The sequence below is a fragment of the Panthera pardus genome, unplaced genomic scaffold (assembly GCF_024362965.1).
Source record: "Panthera pardus isolate Hobbes unplaced genomic scaffold, ASM2436296v1 HiC_scaffold_12, whole genome shotgun sequence".
Classification (NCBI taxonomy): Eukaryota; Metazoa; Chordata; class Mammalia; order Carnivora; family Felidae; genus Panthera; species Panthera pardus.
Window position 1 is genome coordinate 99,874,404 of NW_026526677.1, and position 13,744 is coordinate 99,888,147.

At 57.3% G+C, this 13,744-nt stretch overlaps 1 protein-coding gene across 2 annotated transcripts in view; it reads left to right on the plus strand.

The window, feature by feature from the left end:
- The window catches only part of DSCAML1 (DS cell adhesion molecule like 1), a 348,919-nt gene that overhangs the window by 270,379 nt on the left and 64,796 nt on the right, over nucleotides 1-13,744 (plus strand). The window lies entirely within an intron of this gene.

The window sequence follows — 13,744 nt, forward strand, 5'->3', positions numbered from 1 at the left end:
GGGCCCGTCTCCGCACCCACCCAGCCTCCCGGCCCGGCTGCCGCTGTTCCAGATGTGGGCGGGAGGCAGGGAGGGCTCCCGGTCGGAGGTGCACTCGGGACCCCCGCTCATCTAAAACAAGGTCCTCTCCCTGAGCAGCCCCAGCTCACTCCACTGCCGTCGTGATAAGCTCCTGGTTTGCTGAACCCGAGTACGGGGTCCCATGCTGTGCACTTTGCTCCGCAGGTTGGCAGTTCCAACTGCACGATCCTATCAAACACTTAACTTCTGCCGCCCAATGCATACCTGCTGTGTGTAACGTGTCTGTGGCCTAGAAAGGAGGATACCTCACACGCAGTGTGGGGGAAAGGCCTGTGGGCGGAAAACCTTGGGCTCCGAGTCCTACGGGATGAGCCTTGGGACCTTGGCCAGGTCACCTCACCTGTCTAGGCTCCAGCTTCTTCCCTGGGCCCGAGGTTTATTTCCAGCCCACCCACCCGACCACACTGTCTGAGTAACACGGGAACTGATCACAGAAAGGGGAAGATAGTTGGGGGAAGCCAAAAGAGCAACAAGACGCATCACTAGATGCTCTATGGTTTCCAAATCCCCGGACCTAGAGCTGGCCTCGTGGGCCTCGGAAGCCCAGAATATTCCTGAATATTCCAGAATATTCCAGAATATTCCTGAGGATCATAGCCGAATATTCCTACCAGATGAGCCTATCCCTTGACACTTGTAGGGGTCTGTGTCATGGGCCCCCAGGTATCGCGTCAGGGGAACGGTGTCCATCTGGCTCTGGGTCGGGCCACGGACCGTGGGCCGCGAGGGACGGCGGTGGGAGCCTGTGTTGTAACACCAGACCGAAGCCAAGCGTGAGTCTGGGCGCCACGTTGTACGTATTGTGACCTTGACGAGCTTGCCTGGCCTCGCCGTGCCTCATTTTCCCGACAGAGAAGATGAAAACCGTGGTAGTACCTTTGCCTGTTACGTTCCGTGTCGAGCGTGAGTCCGATAACATATGTCAAGCAGCCAGTACGGTCGCTGGCCCCCGGCACGCTGCGGAAAACTTAGCAGTTTTGTTACTCGTACTAACAGTCCCTGCGGGGTAGGTGTGGGAACGACTGCCCGGTGTGGGGTCCCTCGGCTGAGGATCATAGCTTCTTTATCGCCTGCCGGCGCCCGTGTTCAGCTCAGCACAAGACAGGGGAGCCCCAGCGATCGATGCTCAGGGAGCTCCGAGCGCCGGAATCCCCGCCCTGGGGAGCTGCTTCCTCACACTATCAAAAAGCACTTTGTCCTTAATAACACCAGGCAATCAATCTACATCCCTCAGCCGGGGCGGACGTCGCTAATTCTGCCTGCGTGAGGTGAGAGGAATAGCAGGCTCCTTCTGGAACCATCCTTGGTATTTGATCCTTATCTGGCCACTGTCAGAGGCAGAGAGGAGGGAGCCCAGACCCTTAGGCTTCCCCCCCCCTTTTTTGCTCTTGTTTTCTCTAAACTAGGGCATCCTACCAGACGAGCCTGGCTGTGGCTTTGTGGCACACGGTTGGTGGGACAAGAGGGACCTGGGTGATGGGTGATGCGGCAGTCAGGAGGAGGGCTGTGTGAGGAGACTCAGTTCACGTCAGGCCGTCCCTGGTGTCCTGGGGGGGGGGGGGACCCTGAGCAACTCACCTCACCTCCCAGGGCCTGCATTTTTTCTGTGCTGTCCGCACTGCACAACCCAGGAAGCAGCTATGTGACACCCAGAGATACTCAGAGGAAGCACATTTTGTAAATCCAGCCTTGCGAGCATGTGCAACACAAAATCACACACACACACACACACACACACACACACACACACACACACGGACCTGCTCCCTAATCTCAGCCGCCTTGTCGCTTCCCTTTGCTTCCTTCCACAGCGAGGCACACGCACATGCCTTTCTCACATCTGCTGTCTCACCAACACCTCGGGTCACATTTTCCCGCTCGCCGCACCTCCCTCCCCACCGCCTGTGAGTCGGTGTCTGTCAGCACCTCCTCACACAGCCTCTGCTCCGCCACCGCCCTCAGCCGCCAGGCTGCCTTCCAGCTGTGCCGTCTCACCCCCCTCACGCTCGCGTGCTCCTCAGATGGCCTTTTCCTGACACGCTTTCTGTGTCGCAGACGCCCCCTTGTATCCCATGCGCCCCAGTGACCTGCCCCAGCCATGCCGGGGGCCCCTGTGCTGCCCCGAATGCCAGCAAGACAGGAGGCGTAGGGCCAGGGGCCACTGAGGCCCGAGGGCAGTGGGTATGGGCGGACGGAGCGCGGCAGGGCCTCTGTCTGGGGCTGGAGGGTCTGTCTACCCTTCTGCAGCAGCCCGAATCATGCTACATACACACTACTCAGCTGCTGGAAGATTACCTGTGACAGAATGGCAATGTTGAGGAACGGGGGTGCACGCTGGGGTGGGGCACGGGTGTTCCCAGTTTTCTTCGGGGACTGTCTCGGAGCTAAACCCTGCTGCGTGCACACAGCCATACTGTTCCAGGTAGCCCACCCCCAGCTACTCCCCTCGCACGTCCCCCCGTGCTGCTCTGTCCTTTCCTCCTCCGTTCTCCCTGGGCCTTCTCCCATCTCCCCGCTCTGACTTCAGCTAAAAGGGCCCCGGAAGGGCCCTGGAAGCTAAAAGAGCCGGGCGCGTGGGTCATCAATGAGACTGCTGGAGGGCAAGCCATTCCCAGCCGTCCCGGATCCATCTCGGACACAGCACCACCAGTGCTCCCCCACCCACTTGCAGAGCTGGCCACAGAGACCTGCCATTTCCAGGCCTCCCTCAACGCCCATTTCCAGGCCAGCCTCAGTGCCTGTAACACACTCGAGAAAATGTTGACCCAATATGGCTCCACCTTATCAGATCTCACGCTTTTTTATTGACCTTAATCCCCACTTTAGACGAAAAGAAAGAAAGTAAACACATCAAAGGGACATACGTTATAAAAAGCATCATTTGTGGCTGGTTTCTGTTGGGAAGTGTCTACACCATGGACCCCTACAGTTTCCAATGATAACTCAGTAGATCTCCACTGAGAACTCACTAAATACATCAATAAAACTCTGTGACCACGAGCATAGACTTTAGAACCAGGCAGATCAGGGTTCGAATCTCAGGTCTGCCCCCCGAGAGCTATGAAGTCTTGGACGGTGATCCCTGCAAGCCCCAATTTCCTCCTAAGTTTGAGGTTACAATACTTTTTATTCATCAGGAAGGTTCACACGAGACGTGCGCTCACAGCAATCGATACAGTACGTGGCACAAAATATGCATGCGATAATCGTTAGTAATCATCAGTTTTAGGTGCTGAAAATCTAGCGATGAGTAAGACACCGTTGCTGCTTTCAGGGAATTTAGAATCTCGAGGAGGAGGTAGACCTATACCCCAAATGACTATAGTGCACAAAATAAATGCCTCCAAAGGCTGCAAAGTGATACAAAGAGAACCGGGGATGGAGAAATCAATTTTAACTTTGGGGTGAACAAGGGAGTGTCAAGAAAAGCTCCACAAAAGCAGTAGTCTCTAAGCGGGGCTGGAAGAACACGAGGATTCTGGCAGGAACGGACAGCGGCGGAGGTATCCCGTGCCAGAGGAAAAGGCATAGCGCGGGGCATGGAGGCAACGAAGGCCACGAGTGTCGTCTGCTGAGCTGGAACTTAGGTGCCTGCCACACACTGGAAGGAGGAAGGACAGGGAAAATGAAATGCCAGGTGCTTGTGGTCTTTGGAAGCTAGGTATTTTCTTTCTAAGTAGCATGGACTTTTTTTTTTAAATTTTTTTTTTATGTTGATTCGCTTTTGAAAGACAGAGAGAGACAGAGCACAAGCAGGGGTGGGGTGGAGAGAGAGGGGGACACAGAATCTGAAACAGGCTCCGGGCTCTGAGCTGTCAGCACAGAGCCCGACGCGGGGCTCGAACTCACGGACCGCGAGATCATGACCTGAGCCCAAGTCGGACGCTCCACCGACTGAGCCACCCAGGTGCCCCAGTAGCATGGACTTTTGATGGGAGTTGGCATTCCAGAGCTGATGCTTACAGGATTGCCATGCAGAGCCTATCCTCAGGGCCCTGGGTTGCTAAGGGCATGTTAGAGTGGGCAGGTGGTTTTCCAACCCCCGGACATCCTTGTTGGCAACCAACCGGGCCCTCCTCGTCCCCAGAGTGCTGGTGTGAGCTAAGCCCGTGATTGCCTGAGCGTCCAGGCCAGTCTTGACACTTTCACAAGGCCAGCACTTAATAGTTTACAAAGTTCTTCCCCTGCCTTGCCTGTGAGGTCAGCAGGCAAAAGCTCCTTCCTAAAGAAGGTAGGGCACTGGATCAAGGTCACTGGCACATACAGTCCCAGCTGAGACCAGAGCTTGCCTCTGTGGACTCACGGTTTGGTAGGAAGAGCAAAGATCTGCAGCCGGAAGACCGGATGCTGGTCCTGGCCCCGTGACCCACCAGCCACGTCTCCAAGAGCCATCCCTTACCGCCTCTGAGCCTCGGTTTTCTCGTCTGTACAAGAAGAGGCCCACACTAGCAGCTAGTCGCTAACCGATCCCAACGTCCTCTCCAGCTCAGAGGATCCATGACTCTAGCAGTGTGCACATGGTCCTTTCGGGACACCAGACCTCCTCCCAGAACTTGGTTGAATAAATGCAGTTAACAGAAGAAAATACCACACCCAGCTACCTTTTATCTCCTTTTTAAAATGCAAAAGAGAGAGAGAGATAATGACCAAAAGGAGGAGGAGGAGGCAGTCCCTGCTCCAGCAGGCACACGGGAAAAAAAAAATAAACCATCTTCAAAGGGAATGCTTTATGGAGAGGCAGGTACAAAGCCAGGCTGCTTAGTCTGGAGTGCAAGGGGCTGCTTGTGTTTTGATGTTGTGCCACCACACGGCAGTGCCTCCCTGGACTCAGAAGCCCTCTTAGGCAGCAGGTTCCCTGATTAGACAGGTTCCGTTATATCCCCCAGACTCCCCTCCACTTTGTAAAGGCTCCAGTGATTGGGCCAAGGCAGAACCCATGGCCAATTAAACCCATAAGGGCTCTCTGTTTGGTCTGAGTTTTGATTTGTTTGTTTAGCAAAATGTCAGACCAATTAAAGCCAGATCCAAGAGCCCTCCACAGGCACGCACCCGGCCGCAGAGTCACTGGAAGGCAGGAGAACAGAGAATGGAGCCCAAGTGGGGACTGGAGGAGTGGAGGGAGCCCACCCGGGGAAGTGGGGGTCCCAGGCCCGGGTAGCGGTTGACCGTTGGTGCAGTACAGAGGGCGGGATGCAAAGTCTGGTGTATCCAATGACCCGAGATGATCCTAATTTCAAATTTGCCCAAAGGAAAGACTTTCTTGTCGGGCAGAAGCAGCACCTCCCAAAGACCCAGTGACTGGGGCTCCGGCTCTAGAACGCCTCCTCTGCCCTCAGAGCCCCTGCCCCTCCCACAGGGCAAGGAGTCTATGGCCAAAGGAAATGACTCCCCAGAGCCCACAACTCCCTTTCTGGACCACATTCCAGGGAATGCCCCGAGCTGACTTCTAGGATCTTCCACAGTGTCTTCCTCAGTCTGTCCTCCCAGGGACCTGACTCCCTGCCAGCAGCATGACCCTGAGGCCTAAGGGACGGCTGTTTGCAGGGCACGCAGAAGGCCTTACGTGTGGATTGGGATGTCCGCACACATACTCAGAAGGGCCCTCTCTGTACACAAGAAGAAACAGGCATGAGGAGGCCAAGTACCTGGCCCAAGGTTTTCCTCTGTGCTCCCTGGCGGGAGGACCTGTGTCCTCACCAGACTGGAGTCCCTTGCAGGCCGGGCCCTCTATGGGAATGCCTGCCTCTGGCATCTAGCTCAGCAGAGGCCTCTGCCCACTCTGGCCTGCCCTGCTGGGGACAACAGGCCAACTGACCCCAGCCCAGAGGTCTGGTCCCATCACGCGGGGTCACAGGTCACCCCCTTGGTGCTTCCCTCTGCCCTGATGAGCCTCCCTGATTGGCCGAAGGGTGGGTAGGATAGCCTCTCTGCCAGTTCGGCAGTCAGGGGACGAGGCAGGAAAGCAGAGTGGCAGGTGGCAGAGAAGGACAGTGCTTGGCTGCTGAGTCACACCGGCCTGGGTCCGACGCCGGCCCTGCCACGGCCGGGGAGTTTGGGCACATTACCTACCCTGCTCACCCCAGTGCTGGTCACCAGTCAGCTGCCCGGCCTCGAGGCAGCCGAGGGAGCACCACCCTGGTGTGTGCCAAGCCTAGGGTCTCTGCAAGCCTGGGGCCTGGCCTCCCAGCCTCTGGTAAAGGAGGGATAGATGGAGGGGAGGGGAGGAGGGAATGAGCCATTGCCGTGATTTCCATGGCAATAATTATCCAGCGGGCTCTTTGGCCTTATTGATCTTCAACTTCATAGAGTGAGGAGCGGCACTTTGTCTCCTGCTTCCTCAAACAGGGGTGAGCGGAGAGGTTGGACACGTCCTGTCACCAGGCCAGGCTCCGTCCTGCAATCCCCGCCCCTAGACCCTCCCCAGGGGTACGCAGCCAGGGGCCCGCCCAGGCTCTCCCCACCCTGTGCAGGACCCAGGGACGCCGAAATGAGTGGATGGCTCAGGGGACAGGAAGGCCCTGAGCAGGGACATGGGAGTCCTGATCTCTTATCTCAGTGCCCCCATTACACCCTGGGTGACCTGGGGCCAGTCACTTCATCTCCCTGGACTCTGTTTGCTCCTCTGTTAAGAGAAATCACAATCCTTCTCTCCCCTTCCCTCAGCCCCTAAGGCATTAACAGAGCTCAACAAATGGGCCACGTTCAGGGTTTACAGAAAAAGACAAGTCTGAACCAAAGAAACGTGGGAGATCTTACTGACCTCAAGAGGCCAGCTGTGTCATTGGAGCAAGTCACATCACATGCCAAACCTAGCCCCCGAAGGGTCCTCTGCACAGGTGTCAGGGTAGAATGACAGTCTCCACGTGGGACAGCCCCCTTCCCTGACCTCTCCTCCCCTCATCACCATGACAAGCCGGGCCCCCTGACAAGTGGAGGAGTGTTTTACTGAAGGGATAGGAGGAGGGAGTGACCTTGCCCATGTACAACCTCCGCTCCCAATGTGAAAGTGCTTGGACTGGGGACGTCTTGTCCCCAGGCTCTTTGGGGCCCCTGCGCCCTTGTTAGAGGCTTTAGGCAGTGGGGGCAGGCAGTCCCTGTGACCGTGACCACAGGAGAGCATCCGGATGGGTCTGGGCTCTGAGGTGTCATTCAAGGCCTTCCTTATGTTCAGCTCCAGCAGATCTGATTAACCAAGGATTATGTGTGTCCTGCGTGCTAATCAAGGTACAGTAAACACTTTGAGACACAAGGGAGCTGGGGTTATCACTGGGTGGCTCAGTTTACTGGATAAGAAGCAGGCCGGCAAAGAGCTGAAGCAGCGCCTCCAAACCCCACCCTAAGTGAGGAGCCCAGATCTGCTCTCCCCATTATGATCGAAGCCTCTCCACATGGTAGGAACAGAGTAAATCGTTGGATCAGTCAAGCAGGAAACATGCACTTCCTGATAAATCACCACTCCTGCCCCCCAAGGAACTGACAGACTAGTGAGGGACCTGGAAACAAGGCAAGATCATGTGCAAGGGGTCTGGGGCAATCGGTGCAATGTTAGGTCCCAGAAGGAAAACCCCACTGTGGACAGGCATGGTCAGACAGAGCTTTCTAGAGGAGTGGGACTTGAGCCTTAAAGAAGAGGTGGTGGAAGGAATAGCACGAGCAAAGGCCCTGGGGTAGGAAGCTGTGTGGAAGGCCGCGAGGAGAAACTCTAATGACAGGGTGGCAGCCTGGGATCGGGGAGAGAGCTCTCGTGGAAAGAGTGGCACCGACAGCTGGAAGTGATGCTAGGATCTTGAGCAGGGGATCTAGCAGTCATTACAAAGGAACAAGCACCAGGCGTTGATGATGGGTTGGATCAAGGCGCCGGGAGAGCCAAGGCCTGAAGCCACGATGAGAAGCACCGTGGTGCCACCAGTAGAAATGCAGGAGATGAGAATGGAGGGCGGGTGTGTTCGCTGTGGCCAGGGCAAGGTGGGACGGCGGCGTGCTCTGAGGCAGCCGGATACTGGCTGCCACACTGCCAGGGTTTCTACCTAGAGCAGCCTGCTGGCCCAGATGCAGTGCCCACCCCCCTACGGTGACTCACGAGTCTGTGTGTAGCTGGCCGGTGTCCTGTCCTGGGCCAGAAAGGAGGAGACTGGTGGGCAGACTGGAGAATCCCCCCCAGAACCCCTCCCCCTCCCCCGTCCCTGCCCGGTCCTCGGGGCCTCCAGCCCAGGAGCACCGGGCTTGCGTCTGGCCTCTCAGGTCTGCAGAGGCTCGAGACACGGCCAGATGGAGTCTCTGAAGATTTTCTCCAGCTCACGTCTGCTCGTGCCCAGGCCTGCCGCCGTTCATCCATTATTCAGCAGTCACGGAGCGCTCACTGAGTGAGTGTCTATCTCTGGGGCTGGGGGTAGGGGTCGAGTGTGTGTGGCCCTCACAGACCCTCGAACCTGCTTGCCTACCGCCAGCCCGCGCGTGGGGTGGGAGTGTAACGGGGAGGGGGCTCCCCACGGTGCAGGGGGTGGAAAGTCCCCTCCAGCTCCACCGAGGAGAGACGCGGCCTCTCCTCCCTGGCACTTGGCGGGAAGATCTCTCTCCCGCGCTGGATCCCTGTGTTTGTTTCCTAGGAGCGCGAACCAGGGGGCCTAAAAAACCAGAAATGGGTTCTCTCGCAATCCAGGGAGGCTAAAAATGCAAAATCAAGATGTCGGCAGGGCGGTGCCGTCTCTGCAGCCTCTGGGGAGGGTCCTTCCTTGCCTCCTCGGGGACTCCCCGCAGCCCTCGAGTTGTGGGTGCAGCGCCCCGGCCTCTACCCGGGAGTCCTTACACCCCTTTTCCTCCGCGCCCGTCTCTCCTGGGGACTTGACGTATCCCTTTGCGGGGGACACCGTTCAGGCCGTACCAGTACCCGTGCCCGGTGATATATTCGACACACGCGTGCTTTCCAGAAGTCTGCAAGGCGAGACGCCCTCCCTTCCAACATCCCGCGGCTGTCCTTGTCTCAAGGCAACCAGTGTCCCAACCAGAAACTCCTGTGTGCCGAACTCTAGGGCCGGGGTGGGGTCAGCACACCGGGGCTGGGGCCAAGCCTGGCCGGCTTCCAGTTTTGCTGGAACGCAGCCTCTCCCGTTCCTCCCGTCTTACCGTCCACGGCCGCTTTCGAGCTACGGTGGCAGGGCTGAGTCATCTGAACAGAGACCTAGGGCCTGCAAAGCCTAAAATGTTTACCGGCTGGCCCTACACACAGAAAGTTTGCTGACTCCTGGTTTAGGGTGCTCTCGCGGCAATGACCTGGTGCTTTCCAAGTAACTCAAGTTGGCACCACCTCCTTTTGTTCCTGAAAGCGTTCCGATGTTCGGGGTAATTTCAGAGTCAAGTGTTCTCGCATCTCGAAAATGGGAATAAAAACGCCTCCCACCTTCTAGAACGGTGGGGGAGTCGGGCCGCAGAATTTAATGAGATAATTCATTAATCGAGGCGCATGGCACGTAATAAGCATTCCGTAAGTGTTAGCTATTTTTGTTATGAGCGATCATTTTCCCAACATTCTGGAGAAGGAAGACCAGAGACGGGGGAGAAGCGGGTTCCCACCCTGACGTGAGAATACTCCCCAAGTCCGCTTTGTACTCCTTGGCAAGGAGCCAAAGAAGAACTGCCTGACCCCATTTTAGAGCCGGAGAAAGCGAGGCCCGGTGGGTCTCCACCGAGACCACCCTGGAGCAGGAGCGGGTTTGCGGGCCAAGTCTCACAGATGCCGCCCTTCACGACCCTCAGCCCAGCCCTTCACGCACACGCCGACCCTGCCAGCTGTGCCGGCACGCACGCAGGCGGTGGGCAGCTAGGGTCCCACGGGCCCCCGGCTCCCCGGGCGTCTCCCCACCACCCCTCAGAGCGAAGCTGATTGCTTCCATGCAATTTGAATTCATCTCATGCTTCAGGTGGAGCTTGGCAAATCAGGGGAGACATGCAGCCCAAGTGGGTGCAATCAAATTAACAACGCCACGGCCCTGGCTCTTTAAGAAGGGAGAAAACAAAGCAGGCACCAGAAGGTACCCGCCCCCCCCTGCCCCCCCCACACACACCAGCTCTTCTCTGGGGAAGCCTGGAGCTGCTGCCTGGCTGAGCTGAAAGAGCCACCACCCGCCCCGCCACCCCGAGCACCAACAATGCCCCTTTGTGGCAGCTTATCTCACACCTCCAAACAGGGCTACGTTCTTGTGTTCTTGTCACGATCTTGTTAACAAGGAGGAGACACAAGCCTGGGGGGGAGGAAGGGGAGTGGGCTGGATGGGGGGAAGGAGGGGCCCACTCACCTCAGATGGGTACATGTAATCCTTCCAGAAACAAAAGATGAGAGCTGCTGAGCCAGGAGGCTCCCTTCTCCTCTGACAAGTGGGTTTACAGAGCTCTCAAGAGCCTTGGGGGGGGGGGGGGTGGTATCTCCTGTCCCCTGGAAAATCTTCTCTCAGAGGGCAAAGAGGGGGATATCCAAAAAAAGCATTTTAGCGTGCCCAGAGCTTCCTAACTAGGGAGAAGCTCTGTGCAAATCCTGAAGACATTTCAGTTAGACTCTCAGAAGGACTTCCTGGAAAAGGAAAGCTTCTTCCTTGGACCGGTGAAGAAAAGCAGGACTTTGCCGCCCTGCCTCCAATCCTATTGGCTTTAAGATTGTCCTCCCCGCCACAGAGGAGGAACCAGAGGTGGAAGATGAGGCCCATCCAGCCCCACGGTTCCTCCCCAAACCATGTGTGACAAGCCCCCCCACCCCGGCCTCCACCCTGCACCAATTAAACCAGAGCCTCTGAGCATGGGGACTGTGCACCAAGAATTTTTTTGAAGCTTTCCAGGTAATTCGTATGTGCAGCCAGCCCTGAGGACCTCCTGCACCCTCTCCCCCAGGCCCCCCACCTAGGAGAGCAAAATAGCCCAACCCCTTAGTCTCCTGGTTCCCAGACCAATCTTCTTGCCCCCAAATGTGACCACATTTCTCTTCGAAGAAGCTGGGCTCTTTGCCCCCCACCCCAGTGCTGGCGACCCGGTCGCCTGTCTACTGCCCTTCTCTGGCCGGTGTCGCATCGAGGGTAAAACCACGGGCCCCTGGGGCGAGTCCTGGCTCTGCCACTTACTAGCTGTGTGACCTTGGGCGGTTTACTTCCCTGAGCCTCAGTCTCCCCATTTGAAACGTGGGAACCAAGATAAGGTGGTTGTGAGGATGACGTGAGTTTATGCACGTGAAAAGCCCCGGACGGTGCAGGCCTCGGGAACGTAAAACACCGTGGGGACTACATACTCCGGTCCGGGAATGACATGGAGAGGTGCCCGTCCTTCCTCTCGGAATGTGACACTCCGTGCCTTTTCCACATGTTATCGGGCCTCTCCCAGCAGCCGGTGGCATTCCCGTTCTGTGTCTTCCACATTCCCCTTCCCACACACACTGTTCCTCTCCTTTGGGTATTCATAACTGAATCTTCCCTCCCTGGTGGCTTGGGGACTTGTCAGAAACACCAGCTGAGCTCCACTCACCAGGCGGAAGAGAGGGAGGGAGACGGAGACAGAGGATGCCTGACTCACGGCCAACCCCACCTGGCCTGGCCTCCTGGCCCCATCAGCCCAGCCCCGCTCCAGATCCCGGGCTCCTGCACTCCCCCCGGGATTCATCGGCACTACATCATCCGCACCCCCCACCCCCGCCAGCTCCCCACTCTTGGGATAAAGCCCAGAGTGGGAGAAAAATCAAGCAGGCAGAAGGAGAAGGCTGGAATGGAACCAAAGGAAAGGGAGCTGACGAATTGTCAGGGGACTTGGGGCTTGGCCTCCTTCCTGCCATTCACCAGCTGTGTGACCTTAGACAAACCACTTAACCTCTCTGAGCCTCCACTTCCTCACCGGTAATGTAGGGGCTGAGACCCCCCCCCCCAGGCCCCCTCCTTAACAAGAATTAAACTCCTTGCAAAGGCTGCTCAAGGTCTATGCAAACTTGCCAGGAACTTTCCCCAGCCTGGGAAGTAGGGCCCCAGACAAGGGGTCAACTGGAAGTGAAGGAGGGGCCAAATAGATGCAGAGTTCACAGTCCCCATGGCAGAGTCTAGGGGCCCCAGAGCCCCATCTCCAAGCCTGGGGTTGGTGGGAAAGTCTGTGGAGGCTGGGGGTGAGCAAGGAAGCGGAGCTGTCTCGCGGTGTTTTAAAAATCTATCAGCCTCTCACATCAAATTAAAATGTAAATAGCAGCTGGTCCGGGCAGGACCTCGGGGGTGACAGGAGCCGGCCTGCAAGTAATTTCACAGACGGGAACCGGTTACATCGGATTCTGACAACTGTCTTGTTTCTGAAATTGATTTCCTCTCCCCTCGGCTTGCTGCCCCAGGAGGGTCCCGGAGCGGGGGGGGGGATTCCGCCCAGCCTGGTGCCTTTCTCCTCTCCGTGACGCCTGCCAAGAAGGCCCCAGAGGAACCAGGAGGAGAAAATCTGAAATTTCGGCATGGCTGTAAAGCAGCGGCCTGGGCACCAAAGGCCTGACAAGGTTCCTCCCTGCCCTGGAGCGAGTCTGACTGCGGACCCAAGCAGGTGGGCCCGGGGCACTGGCAGGGAACAAGAGAGGTGCCTTGCGCGTGGGAGCTTTCCACAGATATGCTGAGCCCTGAACAGAGATGCTTCCGCCCTGGGGAGTCTCACAGCCAGAGACAAGGATCCCAGGACGCTGCCGTCTAAGACGCGCACCGTGCCGGGGATGCCCTATGCCCACAGGAGGGACAAGTGCAATGACATGGGGTATCAGGGAAGGGGCCCTGGATGTCATCTGTGGCCTCGACCAGAGTTGCTCTGATTTGGCCACGTGTGGTGCCAGGCAGCGTACCGGGCGCGGGGACTGTAACGCTTTGGACAAAACTGGCTCAGTTCACACAGGACTTCCTATAGGACCTCGGGGAAATGGCCCGCCCTCTCCCTCTCCGCCTAAAGGGGCCGTATTGGAAGGGGCTGTGTATTAGAGGCGGCTGGCCTACATGGGTCTCCTCGATGCCTCTCCGCCCAGCCCCTCCCTGTTCCCGAGTCCCCAGAGAATCTCCCCCTGCACCCCTCTTCGTAAAAAGAAATTAGGTTTTCCTGGCTGTTAATTGAATTACACTGCGGGAAAGCAGAGAAATTGTATCTCATTAAAGCCTCCTGTGTCCCATTGGCGCATCATGTTGCCTATGTGGCTGCTATTAGCATTTGTCACACAGGACTCAGCCCTGTGCATACAATCCCTTCTCTTCCTCCCCTGCTGTGCCCCCAAAGCTGCAGTCCCTGATGCCTGCCCGGGAGTGTCCTGCTGGGGCTGCCCACCACAGAGGAGCCACAGCCCCTCGGTGCCAGCCAAATTCCACTTTCCAAGGCCAGATGCCGTGTGTGCGTGCATGGCAGACAGACAGTAAGAGGTGGCCGTCCCCTGCAACCACAGTAGCAGGGACTTAGAGAGGGAAGAAGTGCCTTCTGAAAGCCTTGGTCTCCTCATTTGAAAAATGAGGATAATCAGACTTCTCATGGTTGCTGCTGAGGGGGGAATCCCTGAGCGGTAAAGCCAAGAGGCAAAGCACGCGGCTTATCGCCTGCTCCATCGTGGGCATCACGGGCCCGGGGAGGCCATAGAGCTTAGTCAAGAAACACGTCGGGACCCAGGCTTTGGAGCCGGGAGTATCGACAGGAC